The sequence below is a fragment of the Zea mays genome, chromosome 7 (genome assembly GCF_902167145.1).
Source record: "Zea mays cultivar B73 chromosome 7, Zm-B73-REFERENCE-NAM-5.0, whole genome shotgun sequence".
Lineage (NCBI taxonomy): Eukaryota > Viridiplantae > Streptophyta > Magnoliopsida > Poales > Poaceae > Zea > Zea mays.
The window spans coordinates 85,150,190-85,158,425 of NC_050102.1; positions in this window are offsets into that span (position 1 = coordinate 85,150,190).

Consider the following 8,236-nt stretch of genomic DNA (forward strand, 5'->3'; position numbering starts at 1 on the left):
CTATTCAAAATTTTTGCGTGCGTACAACCAGCTTTCAAAAATGTTGTAGCTGTGCCGCGAGAAGCTAGCAGGGCACAGAAGTCACCATGCCCTGCTATTACTTCGTCGAGTGCCTCTACTTCGCCCTCGATATGTTCGAAGGTGCTGGAAATGTCTTTCGCCGAAGGAGTAAACTTTTCAGCACTAGCTCCAACTAAGTTGAAAACCTTTTTTTAGTCGCTGAATGCAGCGGTGGCCAAAATCCAGACACTTGTTCCGAAGCTCTTCCAAAGATTGTTTCAACTTCGTATTTTTAGCAACTTCAGCTTTGTATTTTGTTTGCAAGTCTTTCCTTTCCTGTTCAAAGCTTTCTGATTTCTACAGGAGTTCCTTGTGTAATCTAATATTCTCGGACTGCGCTTCTGCAAGGGAACCTTCCACTGCTTGGATTAGAAAATCCTTCTTTTCAAGAGAAGCTTCATATTCTTTGATTTTGCTTTCCAGACCCTCGATTATAATTTCATTCTTCTTATCTTCGAGGTCCTATTGCATTTGCAGTGCTTTACTCAGCAGCATACTCTGTACAGAATAGACCTTCATCAACTAATTTCATTGATTCAAATAAATAATAAAATTTTGTTTTAATATAAGAATTTTACCTTAAAGTTGGAATAAAATAAGTTGCCGATGATATGTTGTCGTCGGTAGCTGCTAATATCGGCTGCAAGCTTCGGGAAACCGACACTCTTCGATAGAGTGCCGATTACCTTCGCCCCGATACGGTCACGAACACATCCCAAGGCCTCTTCATTGATTCCACCAAAGAGCATGGCTCTTGGCTGGTAGCCACAGGAAATGTCGTATTCCTATAGCTCCTTCTTCTCAGCCTCAGATAGTTCCTGTTCTATGAGGTTCCGAAGCTCAAAACCTTCTTCAACCGAAGTAGCTTCAGCAATTTTCATTCCTTTGTCAGGCACTGGGGCCATGGCCTGTTCCGCAGCTGCAACTGTTTCTTCTGTGCCCATATCTAATAACAATTTTTCAATCCCAAACAAGGTAGCCTCCAAGTTGGTAGCTTCAGTGGCAGCTGCAGCTTCGGCAGATAGGTTGGTAGCTTCGGTGGCAGCTGCAGCTTTGGTAGATGTGTTTGCTTCGGCAGTGGCCTCGGTACTTGCAGTAGGTGCTATCTTAGATACCGAGGCCGAAGGAGGCGTCTTTTCAATAGCTTGCATCACACTACCAAAACTTCGCTTCTTCAGCCCATCTGCCTTCTTTGTAGCCGAAGGTTATTGTTTCTTCTGAAAAAGCTTCGTCAGATGCGGTCCCAGAGGACTTAGCAGCTTGATAGGTAAGGATTCGATCATTACCTATAAAATCTCTTCTACTTCAGCAGCGGGAGGTGTTGAAGGAGTTTCCGCCTCCACTTTAGTCATCTTCGGCTCTGGAGCTGCAGCCTTTCTCTTCTTCAAAGCCGTCGTTTTCGGCTCGAGACTGGATTTTCTCTTCTTCAAAGTTTTTTCATCATCCTTTACCATTCTGGCAGCCTGCCTGCTCAGAACGCTGACAACTATCTTCCTTTTTTCCCCTTCGACACCTTTGTTAAGTCGCTCGTAATTAGGGTATTCAAAATTCAGAGCGTCCATTACTCGGTTCAACCTTCGTTTCGATCGGTTGCCGAAGGCTGCAGTCATTAATTGATCTTCTTTTTTAGTGTAGTTTCCCAAAATTTCATTGCACATTGTCTCAATCATCTCTAGCCACTCTTGGCAAGGCTCTTTGAACTGTTTCTCAAACTTAAAGCGATAAGCCAATCGAACAAGTTCATTCTTCTTCTTTGTTCCTTTTAGCTTCGGCATGCTCCAGTCACTTAACGTTGGAGATACCCTGTTGGCCAGATATTCTTGCACTAGATCTCTGGTGCTGATTTGTTCAGCCACCACTCTGAATTCTGCTACGGCCAGCTGGCATGCTGACCCTGGCTTCATGTTGCACAAAGGTCTGGTCATTCCGAAGCTTAAAGCCAGCGGGCACATGACCATCGTCATCAGTTTCCCCCTTTTCTTTTCATCGGCCTTGATATAAAAACATTCGCTCTTCCAGCCGGTTGGCCACTTGGTACGATAGCTGAGGACCGGAGCCTTCGTATCTTTGCGATACGCGAAGTTATAGCAGCCAAAATTTTCATGTAGCCCATCTGTTCTAGCCTTCGTTTGATAGTGCAATTCATGCACTCGGCAGAATGCTTCGGCATTTGGGTCCATCCCCTGGCTCCGAAGGGCCCAGATGAAGATGCTGAGCCTAACGATAGCATTAGGGTTAGCTGATGAAGATAAATTTCATAATTATCCAAAACTTCTCCAATTATCTCGTTCAGGGGGAACCGTAATCCTGCTCTGAAAATGCTTTTGAAAACTACTACTTCATCATCCTTTAGCGTCGGAGTGCTTTCTTCTCCGGCAAAACGAATAAGCTTCTTTTCAGCTTCTCCAAAGTAGCCCAGTTTCATCATCATGGGCACGTCGGCTTCAGACACAGTAGATTTCTCAAAATCTAGGTGGCTGGGTTTTGATGGGATCAAAATGCTATAATCTTCTTCTTCTTCATCAGCATTTTCTTCTTCTTCAATATCAGCCTGCTCAGCTTCGGCACCAGAAGTGCCTTCGTCAACGGTTCCCTCTATCACAACTAAGCCCGACTGTCTCATGACTTCGGAAATCGGAGTTGTCTCGGTGGCCTCAGTCTCCTCTCCTTCACGTGTTACCCTTGCAGTCGAGCGCACTCTGGCCATCTGATGGATCTCTTGCGGTTTTTACGAAGTTGATGTCTTTTACAGTTTTGACGAAGCTCTCTTTTTTGATGAAGCTCTCTTTTTTCACGAAGCTAGTTCAAAATGATGGTTCACTCGAAAATGCAGTGAAAAAGCTTCGGCTATGGTTAAATTTTTTCAACAGCACAACAGTGCAATGGCAATGAATGATGTGGTAACTTCACACCTACCCCGTCTATTTATATAGTGCTACAGGTGGGAAGGTGAATCGCCAAGTCGCCCGCACCCGCTGAACAGTCGCCCACACCCTCTGAAACGGTGGGCCACTCGCTGCCTGGGAAGTGAATGGAAGTGAATCACCAGATCGTTCGTACCCGCTGCGTGGGGAGCCACCTTGCGCTCCAAATATTTTAATCGTTTCTCGGCAACGAGCTCACGGAAGGTGTTTTTCGGACCTTCGGCATTCCGAAGTCCTTTGAGATTTTTTTCACGGATCAAGCTCGTTACGAAAAACGATCTAGCACCGCGAAGGGGCTACTGTTGGGGGTCTGCTTCGTAGCCGAAGGTCCTCTAAGCAAGTTGGCACATAAGCAGACGCAACATGAAGGTACAGACCGAAGCTACGATCCAGGGAGCTTCGGCATAGTGACATGCATCGAGACGAAGGGTTGCACCGACCTAAAGAGGAAAAGACCGATCAGTCCATAATAGTTTGTGTCATGTTTATAGTTATTTGTCGAGGGCATGAATGTAATTTCGATCGGGCTGTGTCCCGTGCCTATAAATAGATGAACAGTAACCCTGTATTGTTCACACTAACTGGTATTCTCTCGCGCGTCATACTTGGACTTTTGGCTTCTGTGAAGCCGAAGTTACAAATGTAATTCAATATTGTTCATGTTCATTCATGATGATATAATAAAGATATATTAATGATGTCATATGATTATTCATGTTATTTCTCATGTTTCATATGCTTCTTCTTTCATTAATATATACTTCGATGATGAAGGTACGTCTTTCATGACGTTCGTCTGAAGATCATTATATCCTAAGGGAGATAATGCTTCGAAGGACGAAGGGCTTTAACCATTAACATTTTGTGTTGCCTTATTCTTAATTTGTAGCATTTGAGAACAAGTCTCCAACAGCTACATTTAGCAGTGAGGTCACGAGAATCTGAAGATCATCCTGGTACCTGGAATCTCAAGTCACAGTCAAGTTGTGCCCTTGATCACTTCTTCTTAGCCAGTTATGTTCTGATTAATCATAATGATCTGCATAGGTTAATTTTGATGGGACCCAGCAGGTTACCCTAGTTTGATTATCTTTATACCTTGGCGAAGCCAGGATCCAATATTAGGGGGGCCAAATTAGATTAGGGGGGATGTTAAAAACATTTTTTGCATTATTTACATAAAAATTAGCTAAAAACCTAACATATTCTATAGAATTAGGGGAGCATTAGGGGGGACATTGCCCCCCTGTGCACCCCCTGCCGTCGCCCCTGCCTTGTTTACAACTGAATTTTTGGGTAGTACCTGCTATTGCTTTATATGGTTTTGGGTATAGAGAGACACATTGTTCATGATTATACTTTTATTATCAGTGATTATTTGTTGTTCATGTTAAGATCATTATTTTAAATGGAACATGGAGCGACCACCCGGGAAAACAGTGCTACCACAAGGGTGGTATGGGACGCCCTTGGCTGACTAATTAGGAAAGCTAGTGGAGGACTACCTTACCCGAAAGGGGCAAGGGCAGTAGGGGAGTGGTCAGTGTAGGGAGGTCCTTGGATTGATTTTGCTGCAATGGTGGTCAGGCGAGGGATCCCTGCATTGGAGCTTCCTATAAAATGTAGCGGGTTTTCTGAAGCTAGTGGAACTTTGTAAAGGCCTCGTAGTGTTACCTTGCCTAGTGTCCTCGGTAGTGGTGTATGGGATTGACCTTCTCTTAGCATATGGGTAACATAACTTGTGGGTAAAGATGTGCAACCTCTTCAGAGTGTAAAACTGGTATATCAGCCGTGCTCACGGTCATGGGCAGCTCGAACCCTCACATGATTAATTTATGGAACTAAATTCAATTTTTCATATGCATTGCATTGAGGGTGTTGTTACCAAATTTGTTCTACTACTTAATTGGGTTGGTATTTACTTATACTTAGTAATTGCTAATAAAATTTTGACCAACTTTAAAAGTAATGCTCAGGTTCAACCATCCTCTTTGGTAAGCCTTACAATTCACGTGAGCTCCCATTTTTGGCGAGTTCATGCACATTATTCCCCACAACTTGTTGAGCGATGAACGTATGTGAGCTCACTCTTGCTGTCTCACACCCCCCATAGGTCAAGAACAGGTACCACAGGATGAGGCGCATGGAGGATGATGCGATGTGTTCGTGAGAGGTCTAGGTCGTCGTCTCCCAGTCAACTTTGGGTTGCTAGATCGTTGTCTCCTTATGATGTAATTATTTATTTATTTTGTACAGAACTCCTATTATATAGTAAATATGTGACATTCGTTTTTGTACCACTATTCATCATATGTGTGAGACTTGGTCCCAACACACCTGGTGATTATTTCGCGCCCGAGTTTTGGACCCCTAAAACCCGGGTGTGACATTTACCCACAAGTCATGTTCCCTTTGCGCCCAGGGTTGTATGGACCCTTAAACACTCCAAGGTGAGTTGGCAAGGGTACAATACGAGGCCTTTACAAAGTTGCACTAGTATTAGAAAACCCGCTACAAATTGAGGCAGAGGGGGTATAGGAATCCCTTGTCCGAAAACTATCACAGATATATCGACCTGAGAACCTCCCTATACTTACGCAACTCCTCCCTGCTTACCCCTTTCGGGTAAGGCTCTCACATGCCAACTTCATAATTAATTGGCCAAGGGCGTTCCGTACCACCCCTGTGGTAGAACTGTTATCTCATGTTAAGCTCCATATTCTAATTAACAAAATGATCTTATCATGAATAATAAATAACCCGTTGACAATAAAACATGATCATAATTCAATAATGATAAAGCATGATCATAATTCAGATATATTAATTCCAAAACCAGGTAGAGCAATAGCAAGTCTACCCAATAATTCATTTGTTAGTAAGGTGTAGGGTAAACAAACTAGGTAACCTACTAGGTTCCATCAAATTAAGCCTAACAGTGTCACGATGATTAATAATGAGATCATTATTAGGTCACAGAATGTGATCAAGGACACAACTTGCCTTCAACTGTGAGATCTTGCTTAGAATCTTTAACCTGCGGTGCTTCAGCCTTCTCAGTCACTTGCTCGTCTACTCACAACAATACAAACAAACAATGTATAACATAAATTAGCATTACACCAAACATGAGAACAAACTGTATAATAAGATTCTACACGTCGCATCGAATCTGTAGGCTCGATAACCTCTACAATCAGAGTTAAAACTCTATAGATATGAATTTCTGAAGTTTCTTTGATTATTTCGATTTATTTTTAAACTAGAATTAATTTCCAGGGGCCTTACAGCAAAAAACCCCAATTATTTTGTATTTATTTTAATTCAGAATCATACTGCGGGTTTATTTCTCAAGAGACCAAGGTCTCATGGCAGGCATTACGTGGATCACTCAGAGCCCTCTAATCCTACATCTACGGCTTGGATTAAATCACGAAGAGGTACATGATCAGGGCCATCCGTTGTAAGATATGTGGCCATGATTTAAGTAAATGAGATATATTCTCGAGCGTAGGATTGAAATTGGTCGAACCAGATTGATCTAGCCGATACATTTACGTGATCTAATCGCAACCACCCGCTGATGAACCGATGGACCAAATTCAAATGAGCCATGATCTAATCCCATCCGTACAGACCGGATAGAACGACAACACCCTTAGGCCTTGTTCGTTTGTGCCGGATTGGTGGGTCGGAACGATTCCTAACCGGATTGCTTCTCTAATTTATATAAACTTTGATTAGCCGGAACGATTCCGGGTGCAATCCGATAGAAACGAACAAGGCCTTATTTGCCCCAACCAAACATCGTGCGACAACGACACTGGCATGCGCGCGACGGCGACATCGTCGGCCACCCCAAAATCATGTTCCTGAGCGCGGAGCTTCAATCCAAGGGGTGCTACCCAAAACAGGGACAAGGGTGATGCTATTAGTGGGGCCCATATCGAGAATCATGTGTGCAGGCTTTTCGTTCACAGTGTTCGACGGGTCCGTGGCGCCTGGGCCTTTGGTGAGCGATTCCCCGCTCCCTAGGAACCCAACATAGAGAAGAATGAGAGCTAGACGATGAGGGGACGACGCCGAACGTAGAGAGGGGATGATTTCCCAATTAGGGCTAGTTTGGGAACCTCTTTTTCCCAAGGGATTTCTATTTTACCATGGAAAAATGAACTAATTTCTCTTTGGAAAATGAAAATCCCTTGGGAAAATGGGGTTCCCAAACTAGCCCTTAGGTGACATTGGTGACGTGGTTCACGCCAAAGGCGGCTCCATGGCACAAGAATCACTCCGGTGAGAGATTCCTCGTGTCCTGGAGTCTCCTTTTCCACACTGATGATAGGAACAATAACCCTAGACCACGGCGGTCACTCTTGGCTACACACTGAAGGTGGGATGCCGACGTAGGACAGGAATCACGGCGGCAGCAAAAGTTTTCTCCCTCGCTCTCGGCTCAGTGGTCCTCACGGCAAGATGTAGGTACTGGCCATTGAACGACTCACAGTGCGGACCATAGTCTTATATAGATTTGAGGAGGGCAAGTTTGTCATGATTGTAACTGACTTCCCAGAAAATCCGGATTCGGTTGCGCTGGCTTTAGTGAGGTGCTCATGATTCGGTTGGAGGACGGCTCACTACAGGGCCCACCAGTCTATGGTGCAGTGGCGTGCACAGGCTGTGGTTAGGCTACAATGTGGGCTCCACTGTCAGGGTTCTGATGCGTGAGCGACACTGTAAGGAAAATGGACCCCGGGTCATTTGGCTCAATAGATTTTGGTGTTTGATGATCAACATAACATGTGGACTAATGTGTTTGCTAGTGTTTATGATTATAGTTCACATGATGCTAAAGTGACTTGGACTAAGGCATTGAGGAAAGCAACACCTCAAAAGAAGACATTATGAAGATCACAAGTAACAATCAATAAGTATCAAGCAAAGTCTAAGAAACGAAGAATAGTGCTGCCATTGGCGGACTGCCTAGCTGAGTGCATCGGACTGTCCGGTGCCACATGCCGGACTGTCCAGTGCACCAGGGAACAGTACCCAACGGCTAGTTCCAAGTGGCACTGGTGGAGAGAAGCCACAGGACTGTCTGATGTGACACGCAGACTGTCCGGTGTGAAAGCCTGTAGCGCCAACGGTCACCTGCGGTGTAAGTCCAACGGCTAGGCGCACCAGACTGTCCAGTGTCGCAGAGAGCGTCAGCTTTTCTCCAATGGCTAGTTTTGTGTTGGGGTCTATAAATACCA